Consider the following 14,960-nt stretch of genomic DNA (forward strand, 5'->3'; position numbering starts at 1 on the left):
ACGTGCCGCGAAATTCGGATCTCCCGCGGAAAACCCCGCGCTCCCATTGGCCCGCGCCGCGCCAGCCCGTCCCCGCCCACCGGATTTGATACATTTTGCCAGGCGAGGGGCGAGACCGGAGGTTCTGCTCTTAAAGGGGAAGCGCGTGGCGGCCCGCGCTCCCCGAGAGCCTTCAGCCAGCCGCCGGCTCCGATCCCCCCGCCCTTCACGGCGCGTGGGCGTGGCTATGCAAATATTGACCCTGGGATGGTCTCCCTTTGCACGCCTTGCTTGCTCTCGCTTAAAGCGGCCGGCGGAGGCTTTGGCAGTGGCGATCCCCGGTGCCGGGCTCCCGGGGAGGCAGGCGCATCTTACCTGTTGCGAATTTGGGAGGCAGGCCTTCCGTCTACCCGCTTCCCCCGCGAGTCCCTCGAAACCCGCAAGGTGACCGGGGAAGAGAGGCGCGCTGGACCGCCCGGTGGTCTATGAACAAAGAAGAGGCCAATGGCGAGGGTGTGCACGCTCATAAACCGGCTTGGAAAGCAGGGTTATCGATGTTCCTCCCATAGCTCATCTGCTTTGCGTGCAGAAGGTCCCAGGATCAACCCCTGCCATCTCCAGGGACTCCCTGTCTGAAATACCGGAGAGCTGCTGCCAGCCCGTGTATAGACTACTAAGCCAGGGCCCTGTGGTCTGTCTCATTATCTGACAGCTGCCTCTGTTGCCCCCGAATCCCACTTCTGATGTGAGCCCCTGCCCCTCTTGAAGCTCATCTATAGGGGCTCCATCTTCCATTTGTCAATATGGGGAAGTGGGGTTTGACTTTGTGGTTGATCTATCTATCCTGATACATTTACGCCACAATACGTCTCATTTTGAGGAAAGTTGAGTGGGTGGGCTCTCAAAGCAGGGTGGGGAACGTGCAGCCCTCCAGATGTTGGTGGACTCCAACTCCCATCGGTGCCAGCCAGCGTGGCCATCAGGTCCAGGGATGATGGGAGCTGGAGTCCATCAACATCTGGAGGACCACAGGTTATCCATCTCTGCAGCTGCACTCCTGAATGCCAAGTGGTGGTGGTGGCTGGCTGGTAGGAAGACCACCAAAGCTGGATGCAGAGCCCCTGATGTTCAGAGCCAACAAAGTCCAGTTTGGTTCCCATCCTCCTCCCTGCTAAGATATACCAGGACAACACTCTTTCGTTGTCTCCCGAGCGGATGCCAACCAAACACTGGAGACTGAAGATGCTGACAGGCACTGCCACCCCCTGGACTGTTTGTACGCAAGACTCAAATAGCATCACTGCCCTCTGCTGGTTGCAACAATCATGTTCCCTATTCTTTGTGCTGCTCTGAATGAGGACTTTCCACAAGGGACACTGAGGGCCATACTAGACAGGAGGTGAATATCTCTTTTTGCATGTAATGTGCAAGGTCTTTTTTTTTTTCTTTCAAAAATGCAAATAGCAGCTGTTGGAAAGGGGAGGTGCTGAGCAATATTGGGATCACAGCAGGCAGGGAAAGGGAACTTAACTCCCCCCCCCCTCCTCCTGCCAAAAAGCCCTCCCTCAAAGCTGCTCTATGCACTGTGGACTTCAAAGGTGCCATTTTCCTCTTTTCATGTCTATGCATGTCTTTAAAACTGTAGCTCTTTAACTGCTCTGCAGACCAGCAGGCAAGAAATCAACCTTTGCTCTCATTCTAGTTTCTGCTTATTTTTGCTACCGTAATGTTGCCTGGCTGAAGTTCTGCTAGTTCCCTTTTAAAGTAAGTAGGGGGGAAATGTTCTGCCATGAATGCTCAAAAAATAGGTTTTCTGGAGGATCCAGAAGAGCCAAAGTTTGGGAAACTCTGTTTTAATTAGTAGTAGCAGTAGTAGTAGTAGAAATCGTATTCGAAGTGTTTGTATACCACTCTGCATAACATGTTATCCTATGATAGTTTACTGTACAATTAAAAAACTTACTATAATACCTCCATTCGAAATATACAGGCCAGGATCCAGTCACACACAATGGTGCATAAGCAGCAATTTTTCATAAACATAAAGGCTCTAACACTCAATTCAGTATTTTATTGTTCTATTGCGACTCTGAAGCCAGCACAATTCTGAAAGTTGATTAACATATCTGCATCTATTCCCCCCTCCCCATCTATTTTGTGACGTTCACAAAGTCCTTCGGGGCAAAGTTCATTTTAACTGAACTAGGCGGCATCCCCAAATCCAGAGAATGCAAAGCAGCAAGTGAGCTTTCCTTATTCCTCTGCGTGTGGCGCGATCCTAGGTGGCATTGGAAAAGGCAGGGCCGAGAGCATAGCAAACATCTTGAGGCTTTGGAAGAGAAGAGCTTGAAATCAAAAGGTCTTCCTGAAAAGACCCGCTAGCATCTCTGAATGTAGCAGAAAAGATGACCCAAAACCTGGCTAAGGAACGTGTCCTGGGTTCTTTCTTGATGGGCCAGAGCCAAGCTGTGTATGTTGTTCTTGGACTTGTCCACAGTTCAAGCAACCCAGTAAATATGCCATGCTCTGGGCTGCTGCCAGGGGCATGTCCTCCAAACTGGCACTACTTGGGCATAATTCCTACTCAATGCCAACATGGAAAGGGCCAGAAATTCGAAGCAAAGTGTGAACACACTGAGGAACTCTGAGGGTCATATATATACAAAGAGAAGTTCCTTTGTGGCCCACGTCCAAGGAATGATGCTCTAGCAGTAGGGATATCCCTGGAGGTTGGTACGTATGCTGATATCTCCTTCTCCGGCCGATGAGTGCCGAAGCTGTTCTTCCCTTTCCCTTTTGACACTTCTTCAGATGCAGCCTCCACTCAGAAGACTATCCTAACCGTATCTCCGTCCTTCTCACAAATCTGCCGCTCTCTCCACTTGACTCCTGCTTTTTGCATTCTCTGCTTGGATGCTGTTTTCCCATGATCTGCAAGTCTCTGAAGTCCTGATTGCGCATTTGTCTCTCCTCACTCTCCTGGTTTTTCAGGGGGTTTCTGGTATTAAAATAAAAATGTGTGGTTAGTTTGGAAACTTTTAATAACCTGGGGTGCGTGCCCAGGCTAATAGATCTCTTAAAAAGGCCTCAAAAAGGATACTGTAAAGGATGGAGAAAAGGGCAACCAAAATGATCAAGAGGCTTCAGAAAGTCCCCTGAAGGAAAAAGCAAGAAAGTAAGAAGAGCCTGCTGGATCAGGCCATTGGCCCATTTATTCCAGCCTCCTCATTTCCTAGCAGCTGCCCAGGTGCCCATGGGAAACCCACAAGCAGGAGTCGAGCACAAGGCCACTGTCTCCAGCAACTGGTATTCAGAAGCATAGCCAACATGGCTTGTAGCCATCGACAGCCTTCATGAATTTGCCTATCCTTCTTTTGAAGCCACCCAGGCGGGTTGCCATCACTGCCTCTTGCAGGAGCATGTTCCATAATTGAACTATGCACTGCATGAAAGTGCTGAATCTTCCTGCATTCAGCCTCCCTGGGTGTCAGTGAGTTCTAGCGTCATGAGAGAGGGAGAACAACTTTTCTCTATCTACTTTCTCCATGCTGTGCCTCATTTTTAAAAAAATCTTCTATCATGTCGCCTCTTTTGAGGTGTGGTTTTTTGTTGTGCTTTTGTTATGTTCTGTTGGAAAGCCACCCAGAGTGGCTGGGGAAACCCAGTCAGATGTGGGTAGGGTACAAAAAGTATATTATTATTATTATTATTATTATTATTATTATTATTAGCCTTTTCTCTAAAGCAAAAAGTCCCAAACATGGCAACCTTTCTCCATAGGGGAGTTGATCCTTTGGGCTTCCTTTTTCTGAAGCTTTTCCACCTCTATAACTCTACAATATCCTTTTTGAGGTAAGGTGACCGGAACGGTACACAGTATTCCAAATATGGTTGCACCACAGATTTGTACAACGGCATTATGATGCCAGCAGTTCTATTCTCAGTTCCTCTGCTAAAGATCCCCAGCATGGAATTTGCCTTTTTCACAGCAGGGTTACAACTGGGGCCAGCCCTACTGTTAGGCAAAGTGACTGAGGCAACCATTACAGGATGCAGAAGCTGGGGACAGCAGCAGTAGCTGCTTCCCCAGCTATTGGAGATCAGACCTGCGAGTCGTATCCAGTGAAGTTCCATACAGAATAGACCTACCTACCTATTTATTTATTTATTTATTTATTTATTTATCTATTTATCTATCTATCGATCGATCGATCGATCGGACCAAAGTTAGCCGTGTTCTTTCATGTTCTTTGTGTTAGTAGTGGCTCTACTCTGAGTAGGACTAACATTGGACACAACCCCATGTGTGCTATTTGCCCCCCCCCCAACCATCATCTTGCCCCCAGGTGCACCAGAAAGTCTATCCTGTTGTCATTACTCCCAGCTGGGGATGTTGGTGGTGAAGAAACAAAGAAGAAGACAAAATATGACTAAGAATAAAACTGCTGCCATTCACCTACAGAGCTATTTCAAAGGGCAGACTCCAGCATGAGCTGGAGTTGCAAATACAGTTTGATTATATTCATCTGGGCATCAATATAGACCATGGTTTCCACTCCCAGTACTGTTTTTATTGTCCTTCCAATGCTAGGATAACTATGTATCACCAATTGATCACAGTGTTTATTTTACAGATGATTAAGCTTTCAATTGTCACAATCTGTACTTTCTACATTCTATAGCCGTTTGAATCCACTGTTAACCTATTTCTTTCTCTATACCCCACCCTCCCAACATATATTGCTGCCAGCAGAGAACATCTGATGAAGTGGACTTTAGTCCATGAAAGCTTATGCCTAATTCATTAATCTTTAAAGTGGCACAGGACTCTCTGTTTTTTGTTTGTTTGTTTGTTTGTTTGTTTGTTTTATTCTTTCTTTAACAGACAATTCGCACAGCAACCCTGCAGGGAGTTTATGTATAAAATAATTTAAAGGTAAAGGGGCCCCTGACCATTAGGTCCAGTCGTGGCTAACTCTGGGGTTGCGGCACTCATCGCGCTTTGTTGGCCGAGGGAGCCAGCGTGCAGCTTCCGGGTCATGTGGCCAGCATGACTAAGCAGCTTCTGGCGAACCAGAGCAGTGCACGAAAACGCCGTTTACCTTCCCGCCAGAGCGGTACCTATTTATCTACTTGCACTTTGATGTGCTTTCGAACTGCTAGGTTGGCAGGAGCAGGGACCGAGCAACGGGAGCTCACCCCGTCGTGGGGATTCGAACCGCCAACCTTCTGATCGGCAAGCCCTAGGCTCTGTGGTTTAACCCACAGCGCCACCTGCGTATATACTGCCAATTCATACAACATAACATCATGGTGTGCAGCAATATAAATAATATAAAAATAATTCTGTAAATATAAAAATATACATCTGAAATGCATATGTCTATCAAGTCTTACTATGCTTTCCCGACGCCTGCGAGCCCTGTGCCCTGGCCTGACAGCCTGTGGTGTGAAGAAGTAAAGAAGAAAAGGTTAAATGGGGGGGGGGAGGCAGTATACGTGAAACCCTTTCTTTTTAGGAGGTGGTGTTCATGGAGGTCTTTAAGCAGAGGCTTGACAACCATATGTCAGGAGTGCTCTGATGGTGTTTCCTGCTTGGCAGGGGGTTGGACTCGATGGCCCTTGTGGTCTATTCCAACTCTATGATTCTATGATTCTATGAAATTAAAAACAAACAAGAATTGATACCAATCCCATTGTTAGCATTACTGGGGAGATAAAGGTAAAGGTAAAGGTACCCCTGCCCGTACGGGCCAGTCTTGCCAGACTCTAGGGTTGTGCGCTCATCTCACTCTATAGGCCGGGAGCCAGCGCTGTCCGCAGACACTTCCGGGTCACGTGGCCAGCGTGACAAGCTGCATCTGGCGAGCCAGCGCAGCACATGGAACGCCGTTTACCTTCCCGCTGGTAAGCGGTCCCTATTTATCTACTTGCACCCGAAGGTGCTTTCGAACTGCTAGGTTGGCAGGTGTACTGGGGAGATAGGATGAGCCAAATGAACACAGTTTGGATACAGCATTGGTTTTATATTCATTATTAATTCGGCCAGAATGGTTATGGTAAGAAAACAGAAATATTTTAAAGGGATAAATAAGGATTTGTTTGGTTTTATCAATTCTGGTCCATAGCTATTGCTGAAAAATCAACTGAAATTAAGGGATACTAAAAGACAAACAGCAAGAGATTCATTTTCAATTGCACTGCAAAAATTATCATAATACAATCTCCCCACGTTTGCAGGGGTTATGTTCTCAGGTATATGTGAAACTGCGTATAGTCAAAACTCCACTGGGTTCAACAGCAGGTGGGATTGAAAAAACAAATTCCCCCTCCCCCCGCACAGCTCTTGTTGGATCCTAGAACCTGCCTTCCCCTAAAAGTATGAGAAACAGCTTCTACTGGTTGTAATCCTCTGCTGCAGGGACAGGAAAGTGTGGCCTTCCAGATGTTGATGGACTACAGCGCCTATCATCCTTGACCATTGGATGTTTTGGCTGAGGCTTATGTGAACTGGAGTCCAAGAGCATCTGGGGGATAATAGAGGAAGGGTTGTGGCTCTGTGGTAGAACATCTGCCTTGCATGCAGAAAGTCAATCCTCAACATCTCGAGGTAGACTTGGGACAGTTCCCCATGTGAAGCCCTGAAGAGCAACTGCCAATCAGTGTCAGCTATAATGAACCATTGGCCTGACAGTATAAGGCAGTTACCACATTTCTTCCTGTTTTCCAGTGGAAGGCCACAGGTTTCCAACCCCACTGAACGCAATAGGACTGATTTCTGAGTAGACATGCCTAGGATAGCTTTATCAGGAACCCACTGCCCTGCCTCCAGTCTACACCTCCATACTTAAGCCAGGGATGTGGCCATCCAGATGCTGGACTATAACTCCCATCATGCCTCACCACTGCCCATGCTTGCTGGGGCTGATGGGAGTTGGAGTCCAACAACATCTGGAGAGGCACAGGTCCCCCAGTCCTGCTTTAAGCCGGTGAATGCCTCTCCGAAGCAAGGAGGCACCCTTTGGACTTCCCTATACGACTGGAAAAGTGTCTATGGGTCAAAGCATTTATCTTTAGGTTACTAGACGTCCCCGTTTCCCAGGGACAGTCCCTGGATTTACAAATCAGTCTCCTGACAAAATCCTATCATTCCTATTGAAGTTGAAAAGTGTCCCCAGATTCATTGGGGAAAAATCAGGTAACCTTAATTTATCTCACATATTCCTGCTCTCCTCTGCTTTTAATGGGTCCTGATGTCAGATGGATTTAGGCAGCCTTTTCTCATTCTGGCCACAAGACTAGGGATGGAACAGCAGTGCTAGCTGTAGGGCTGCTTAGTTGGGGGGTCTAACCACTGCTGATGCAGCATCTTATCTCGCTGTGCTGGACAGCTCCATTGCTATCTGAAACCTATTGATCACTAGCTCACTGGACAGCTCCCTGACCTTGCCAGTTGGGTGGAAAGCTCACAATGTAGAAGAGTTTGGATTTGATATCCCGCCTTTCACTCCCCTTCAGGAGTCTCAAAGCGACTAACATTCTCCTTTCCCTTCCTCCCCCACAATAAACACTCTGTGAGGTGAGTGGGGCTGAGAGACTTCAAAGAAGTGTGACTGGCCCGAGGTCACCCAGCAGCTGCATGTGGAGGAGCAGAGACGCGAACCTGGTTCCCCAGCTTACGAGACTACCGCTGTTAACCACTACACCACACTGGCTCTCTAAAGAGATAAAAACCGACACTATAGGAATGTTCACTCATCGTTTAGTATTGCAATAAATATAGGGCTTGTCCGGGATTTAGAATTGTAGATGTTCCTCCTCCCCATCAGCTAGACCCCAGGCCATGTGGTGGTGGGGCTTTCATTTTAAAAATTGATCTATTCTTTACATTATTAGTCACGTACTAATTTAGTCCTCTTAATCTGAGAGAGGCAGGTTCGAGCCCTTTGTTGAGCAAAAGATTCCTGCATTGCAGGGGGTTGGACTAGATGACCCTCATTATCCCTTCCAACTCTAGAATTCTATGATTCTATATCCAATTCAGTTTAAAAAATAAAATACAGCACAAAATTAAATAATACAGTATCAGCATGAAAAACAAACACCTACAAATGGCAACAGTAATCCCATAATTTTTAAAAACACACACCAGAATTCTGAGATGCTGCCAGTATAAAGATAAAAATTATATTTCTGGACATTTTTAACCCTTTGCGTCTGCTGTGGTCCCATTCTGGACTGGGGACGAGTGGCATGGGTTGATTGATTATAATTATATTTATTTATGTATTACATTTGTTACATTGATATTCCACTTTTCATCCAAGGAGCTAAAGGTGGTGTCCATGGCTCTCTGAATTTTCATGTTATCCCCACAAGGCCCCTGTGAGGCAGCTTAGGCTGAGATACAGCAATGGGCTGGAAGTCACCAGGTGAGCTTTGTGGCTTCTCTAGATATGAAACAGAGACTGAACAGGCAAAAATGGTAGCTTGGACTTCATAACATTTCTTTAGGAAGGCACTTTCTCATGCAGAGAAGTGCTGGAAGTTCAAGGCATATGATGTGGGCATGTCAAGTGATATGTTATTTTTGGTCTGAAGCTATTGTCCATATAAATCTTACACTGGCCAAACTTTTGACATTTGGAGGATGACCGTGTTCTTTTTAACTATATTCCTGTTGTGTGAGGATAAACAGCAAGACAGCAAAAGTGAATGTGGTGAGGTCTTGTGGTTGCCAGGAGACTTAAATTTTGAGCCTGGAAGGATAAATGCCCACCATCCATTAGGCAATAGTCTGAGGACCTCACCGCCTTTGCTACATTTGAATATATTTTTGTAAACACCAGTTTCACGTGGGTTCCTCTCTGGACATCTGGAGGACTTATAACAATTTTTATGTCCAATTTTAGCTGGAAGTACTGGTCGCTACTGCATTCTCAATGCGAGCTGACAGTGGGTGCTGTTATTATACTTTTCCCTGTACTATTTTTTTTTTTTTAATAGTCTATCTCCTATCTTTCTCCTTTGTTAAATTTGACAATAGAGATGTGCATCCGCTGTTAAAGGCTGCTTAGGGGGTTGCTGACCAATGTTGTTTCATCTTGCAGTGTTTGGCTTTACATTCTTACCAAGCTATCCTGAGGCTTGCTGCTGCTGTCCTCTGAGCTTTGTGGCGGCTTGCGGCTGCTGTCCTCAGACCTTGGTGGCAGCTTGCGGCTGCTGTCCGCCGACCTTGGTGGCTGGGGGATGGAGAAACAAGGAAGAAAATGCAAAACACCAGTAAGAATGTGTACAGGCAGCAATAAAACTCTTTGCATGGCAGGGGGTTGGATGACCTTTGGGATCCCTTCCGACTATGGTTCTTCCTGGCTCCTAATGTGCAGCACTGAGGGTTGGGCTGGAATGGGGCTGAAGCTCCAGAGGTTCCCTGGAATCTGTTAAATATATCTGAATGCATTTGCACCCCTCCCTGCACTTTCTTACCCCCCCCATCCAATAAACTCTAGTTCCTGTGGCCACCAGAGGCCATCAAAGATGCAGGGCTGTCAAAGATCAGAGGCTTCCAAATGCTCTTTTCACGCAGAGACTATTCCTTGCCCTACAACTCACATTGTTGCGGTATTGGCTGGTGCCCTTTGGAACTGACAGGGTGGTAGGTAGGGCCAGAGCCAATGACAGGCAGAGTCAACTGATTCTTGTCCCCTTCCCACCCCCCCAATGCTGATTTCTCCAAGGGTGACACTTAGGCTGAGGAGGAAGCTAACAGGAGTGCTGCCACTCCATCCTGGGCTGGTTGTAAATAAGAAGGCAGGCAGAAGGGGGCATATTGAAGTTGGAGCAGTGCTCCATTGACCCAAAGGAACCAGCCTCCATTGTGCTCCCGGAGCTAGGGGAAACACATGTTTTGAAAGATCTCTAAAAGCAGCTGTTTCCCATCTAATACTTGTTTGATCTTACAATAGTCTGAGACTAGGCCAGGCCAGGCTTGCTGGGGCTGATGGGAATTGTAGTTCAGCAACATCTGGAGGGCCAAGGTTCCCCACACCTGTCCCAGGCCAACACCTGAACCACGATGCCATACTGATTCGTGTTAGACTTCCACTCCCATCAGCCCCTGCTGGTGTGCCCAGCGGTTAGGGGTGGTATGGGATTTGCAGTCCAATAGCACCTGGTTGCTTCGCCATCTCTCAGTATGCCTTTGAAAACAAAACAAGACATGGGGAGCATTGTGTCTCCATGCAAGTAAAGAACAAGCACAGCAGGGAGAAAAAGTGCAGCCAAGCTGCTCCCAATGAAGCAGCTTTCTATTGCAGGTTGGTTGTTTTTTTCCTGTTTGCTACATTGTGGGATAAGTGGCTGCCCGCCTGTGCTTGAAGCAAGTCAGTCCATTCTACTCCCTCATCCCAGTGCCTGTGGCATAGAACAGAATTCACACTGACCAAGAGAGCAATCCTACGCGCAAGAAACTGGCATAAGCCAAGCTGGCGAAACTTAATCCAGTGTAATGTTACACCAGACCCAAACCCTGTTTCCTAAAGCCTGGCAAAGGGAAAACTAAACCTTTAAACTAAGCCTGGTCTAGGCCAGGTTGCTAGATCATGTGCCTGAGTGGAACAGGCTTAGGATCCAGTCCCCTCACCTCTCTGGTCCCACCCCTGCCACACCCCCAGAAGGAAAATGGAGGACAGCGGTCGTTGGAGGAGAATGCCACATGGCAGAGAGGGAACTAAAGGAGCTGCAAGGGGTTCACAATCCACATTACGTTGGGGGTGTGGGTGGGCCCTTAGTGCAGGTGCCAGAAAGCTTTAGCCCCCTAGATGCTGCTGAACTCCAACTCCCACCAGCCCAAGCAAGCATGGACAACAGCTAGAGATGCTGGGAGTGGTAGTTCAGCAATGTCTAGAGGGCCAAAGCTTTCCCACACCTGATGTCGTGTTATCTAAATGGTGAGAATTTGAAATTCATGTGAGGGGATGGAAATGTGACAAACGGGGTGCCTTTGTTTTTTGCTGAAGGCTTTTATTTATTTTACCTAGGGCAGTATACAAAATTGTGATTCCCCACCTCCCTTCCTCATCTGCAGTCTGAGGTGACAAAGGACATTTCAAGCAGGACATTGCGCCCTGTGTTTAATCCACAAAGCCAAACAGTTTTAAGCTCCTCTTCATCAACTCATCCGCATGCACTAAAAGGCTGTCAAGGGGTAAATAATGAAAGTGGTGTCTTCTGCAATATATGTTTCTACAGACTTACCAAATTAATCTGAGTACTTGGAACTTTTGATACAGATGGTCCTGGCTGGGGGTGTGGAGAAAAAAAAGAAGAGAAAAATGGAAAACCTAAATAAGGAAAAGCTTGCAGGCAAAGGAAGCTCATTTTGGCTTCTCGTGTGGAACAGCCGCCTTTTGAAGACATAAACACACACCCCTCTTTTATTATTATGGCTTTAAGTTATATGCTGTTTGATATAACAACACCATTAAATTACAATAGGAAAACCACAAGCAAAACGTAAATGCACAATATAAAAATGTAGTAAAAAAAAGAATCCAGTAAAAGGTTTTGCAAAACATTTCACGCCCTTGTCTTAGCACACCATTTCTGATATGACGGTACATCCAAAGTTAGATGTTGACATTCACATGTGACAACTCTCCGATATGGCAATCCAACATGTTGTGAATATCCAAAAACATGGGGACATAGGATGCTGCTGTATGCAGAATAAGACCCTCTGCATCTTGCTCAGTATTGTCTGCATGACACAATTCTGCTCTTCCCCAACCTCTCCATTTATTGCTCCGTTTCCCAGTCAGTACTGGCTGGTGCCCATTGGGACTGGTAGGGCAGAAGGCGGGGAAACCATTGTTTAGTGGAGCCAATCACAGGCAGAGCTACCCTCTGACTGGCTGTAAGTAAGAAGGCAGGCAGCTTCGTGGGGCAGTGCCCCTCTTTCCCTAATGGAGCAGCCTCCACTTCCCCCAGACCTTCATTATGTGTAAAATGGGGGAGTCGCATCCGAAATATAAGGAAAGGCTTCTAGCCTGCACCTCTTGGGCAAGGCTTGCCCAAGATGGACTGGTGGCAGGCCAGAGGTTCTCCACCCCTGGTATTGAGGGAAATCATATAGTAAGGGTGCAATCCAACACCCTCAATTCACTGCTCTGACTGAGGTAGAGGTTTCCCTTCACCCAGTGAAGGGAGCTCCACTAGCCTCCACGGCCCCATGGACTGGTGTTGGTGTTTTCCTACTGGTGTGGAGTTCCTGGTTCTGCCTGCTGAAAGGGAGCAGAAGTACTGGGTGGAATAATAATAATAATAATAATAATAATAATAATAATAATAATAATTTATTATTTGTACCCCGTCCATCTAGCTGGGTTTCCCCAGCCACTCTGGGCGGCTTCTCACAAAGACCAAAAATACACTAAGATGTCACACATTAAAAACTTCCCTGAATAGGGCTGCCTTAAGGTGTCTTCTGAATGTCAGGTAGTTGTTTTTCTCTTTGACATCTGGTGGGAGGGCGTTCCACAGGGCGGGTGCCACTACCAAGAAGGCCCTCTGCCTGGTTCCCTGTAGCTTTGCTTCTCGCAATGAGGGAACCGCCAGAAGGCCCTCGGCGCTGGACCTCAACGTCCGGGTAGAACGATGGGGGTGGAGATGCTCCTTCAGGTATCCTGGGCCGAGGCCATTTAGGGCTTTAAAGGTCAACACCAACACTTTGAATTGTGCTGGGAAACCTACTGGGAGCCAATGTAGGTCTTTCAAGACTGGTGTTATGTGGTCTCGGCGGCCGCCCCCAGTCACCTGGAAGTACTACCAGGGCAAGGGGTGTGTGTGAAGTACTGCTGGGAGACTTCACCCCATAGCTGGGCACTTCAGGAATAGGGTGTGACTATGGTGACGCGGGTGGCGCTGTGGGTAAAAGCCTCAGCGCCTAGGGCTTGCCGATCGAAAGGTCGGCGGTTCGAATCCCCGCGGCGGGGTGCGCTCCTGTTGCTCGGTCCCAGCACCTGCCAACCTAGCAGTTCGAAAGCACCCCCGGGTGCAAGTAGATAAATAGGGACCGCTTACTGGCGGGAAGGTAAACGGCGTTTCCATGTGCTGCGCTGGCTCGCCAGATGCAGCTTTGTCACGCTGGCCACGTGACCTGGAAGTGTCTCCGGACAGCGCTGGCCCCTGGCCTCTAGAGTGAGATGGGCGCACAACCCTAGAGTCTGTCAAGACTGGCCCGTACGGGCAGGGGTACCTTTACCTTTACCTTTATGGTGGGTTTGGATCCACTGGATCTCAAGATGACCAAAATGCCACCACATGATGGCACTGAGCTTGACTTGGTCCCTTCCCGGCCCTAAGCCAAACAGCTTAATATCCTGCTATGCCATTCACAGGCATGCACCAAAAAGGTGTCAACTGTACATCGTCTAACTGATACGTTTCTACAGCCTTACCAAACTCAACCGATGGATTGAAGGTTTCGGTGGAGCCTCTGATGGCTAGAGTGTGGTGGAGCAAAGAAGAGAAACACAAGGTATAAGGGAAAGTGTGCCGCCAAAGACACTTGTGTTGGCTCTGCCACAACCACCTTTTAAAGCCACCCCCAACCCATTACAATCAAGGAGTGTGTGGAGGGAAAAGCCTGGACCACACCAGCTGGCTCCACCACGGCACATCCCCCATCTGAAAAGTGCTGGGGATGACCTACAAAGCCCTACATGGCTTGGGTCAAAGCTACCTGAAGGACTATACCTCCCTATAGGAGCCCACCTGGGTTTTGAGACCTTGCAGGGAGGCTTTTCTCTCAGCCCCGCCACCTTCACAGGAAAATTTGGCAACAATGCAAGGGCCTTCTTGGTGGTGGCTCCAAGAATGTGAAGCTCCCTTCCATGGTAAGCTAGGCCCTCTCTGCTTTCCTTTCACTGGAAGGTCTTTGACCACCAACTGGCTGTTGTGGCAGTGTCTTGTGCAGATGGATGATGTTCTTAATTTTATGTTTGGAGGAGGAAGGTTTTTCTGTTCAATTTTTAATAGGGTTGCACTCTCTCTCTCTCTCTCTATATATATATATATATATTCAAATTGTTTGTATTTAGTTATCTGTTTTGATTTATGCTGTGAGCCACCTTGGATCCTGCACTGGGAGAAAGGTGAGATATTGAATGAATGAATGACTAAAAGAGGAGCCTATGCATTTATAGCTGAACGTGCTCCCCTTTAGACATTGTGTAGACATGTGGACACTGGGGTATGAGGCTGGCATGAATGTCCCAATTTTCCAGTCACACATTTTCCAGACACATAGACTGGGAACACCCTCCAAGAGGGTTACTGTATGTGGGAAGTAAGAACCAAGGCCAGGGATGTGGTTGAAGGAGCGGAGGTTTTCTGTTATCCATTTCTTGACATTTGCATGCCTCGGTCTGGTTCCTGTGCTCCGAGGTCATTGGAGGCTGTCTTTTAAACAGGGACTGTCTTACTCTATTTTCCTACAGAGCATGTTGGAGTGCAAGCCCTCTTTGGTCCTCAAAGCTCTATGTGAATGTAACCTCCAAGGGGGGGGACGGGACTAGGGCACAACCTCCAGCTTCTGTCACCGTTCTGATCACTCTGCACAATTTGTGAATCTTGTCAGAACCCATGGCGAAGGACGGGCAGCTCCCATCGTGGGAGATCTTGCAATGTGTGATCACTTATAACCACAGTGCCCCTCTAGGTGGCAATAAAGGAGTATCATCAGAGAAGCATTTAAGATAAAGTGGAATGATGTGCCAATGGTGCCATATAAAAGGTCCATATAGTCAAAGCTATGGTTTTCCCAGTAGTGATGTATGGAAGTGAGAGCTGGACCATAAAGAAGGCTGATCGCCGAAGAATTGATGCTTTTGAATTATGGTGCTGGAGGAGACTCTTGAGAGTCCCATGGACTGCAAGAAGATCAAATCTATCCATTCTGAAGGAAGTCAGCCCTGAGTGCT

Source organism: Podarcis muralis, chromosome 7 (assembly GCF_964188315.1).
Source record: "Podarcis muralis chromosome 7, rPodMur119.hap1.1, whole genome shotgun sequence".
In the NCBI taxonomy this organism is placed as follows: domain Eukaryota; kingdom Metazoa; phylum Chordata; class Lepidosauria; order Squamata; family Lacertidae; genus Podarcis; species Podarcis muralis.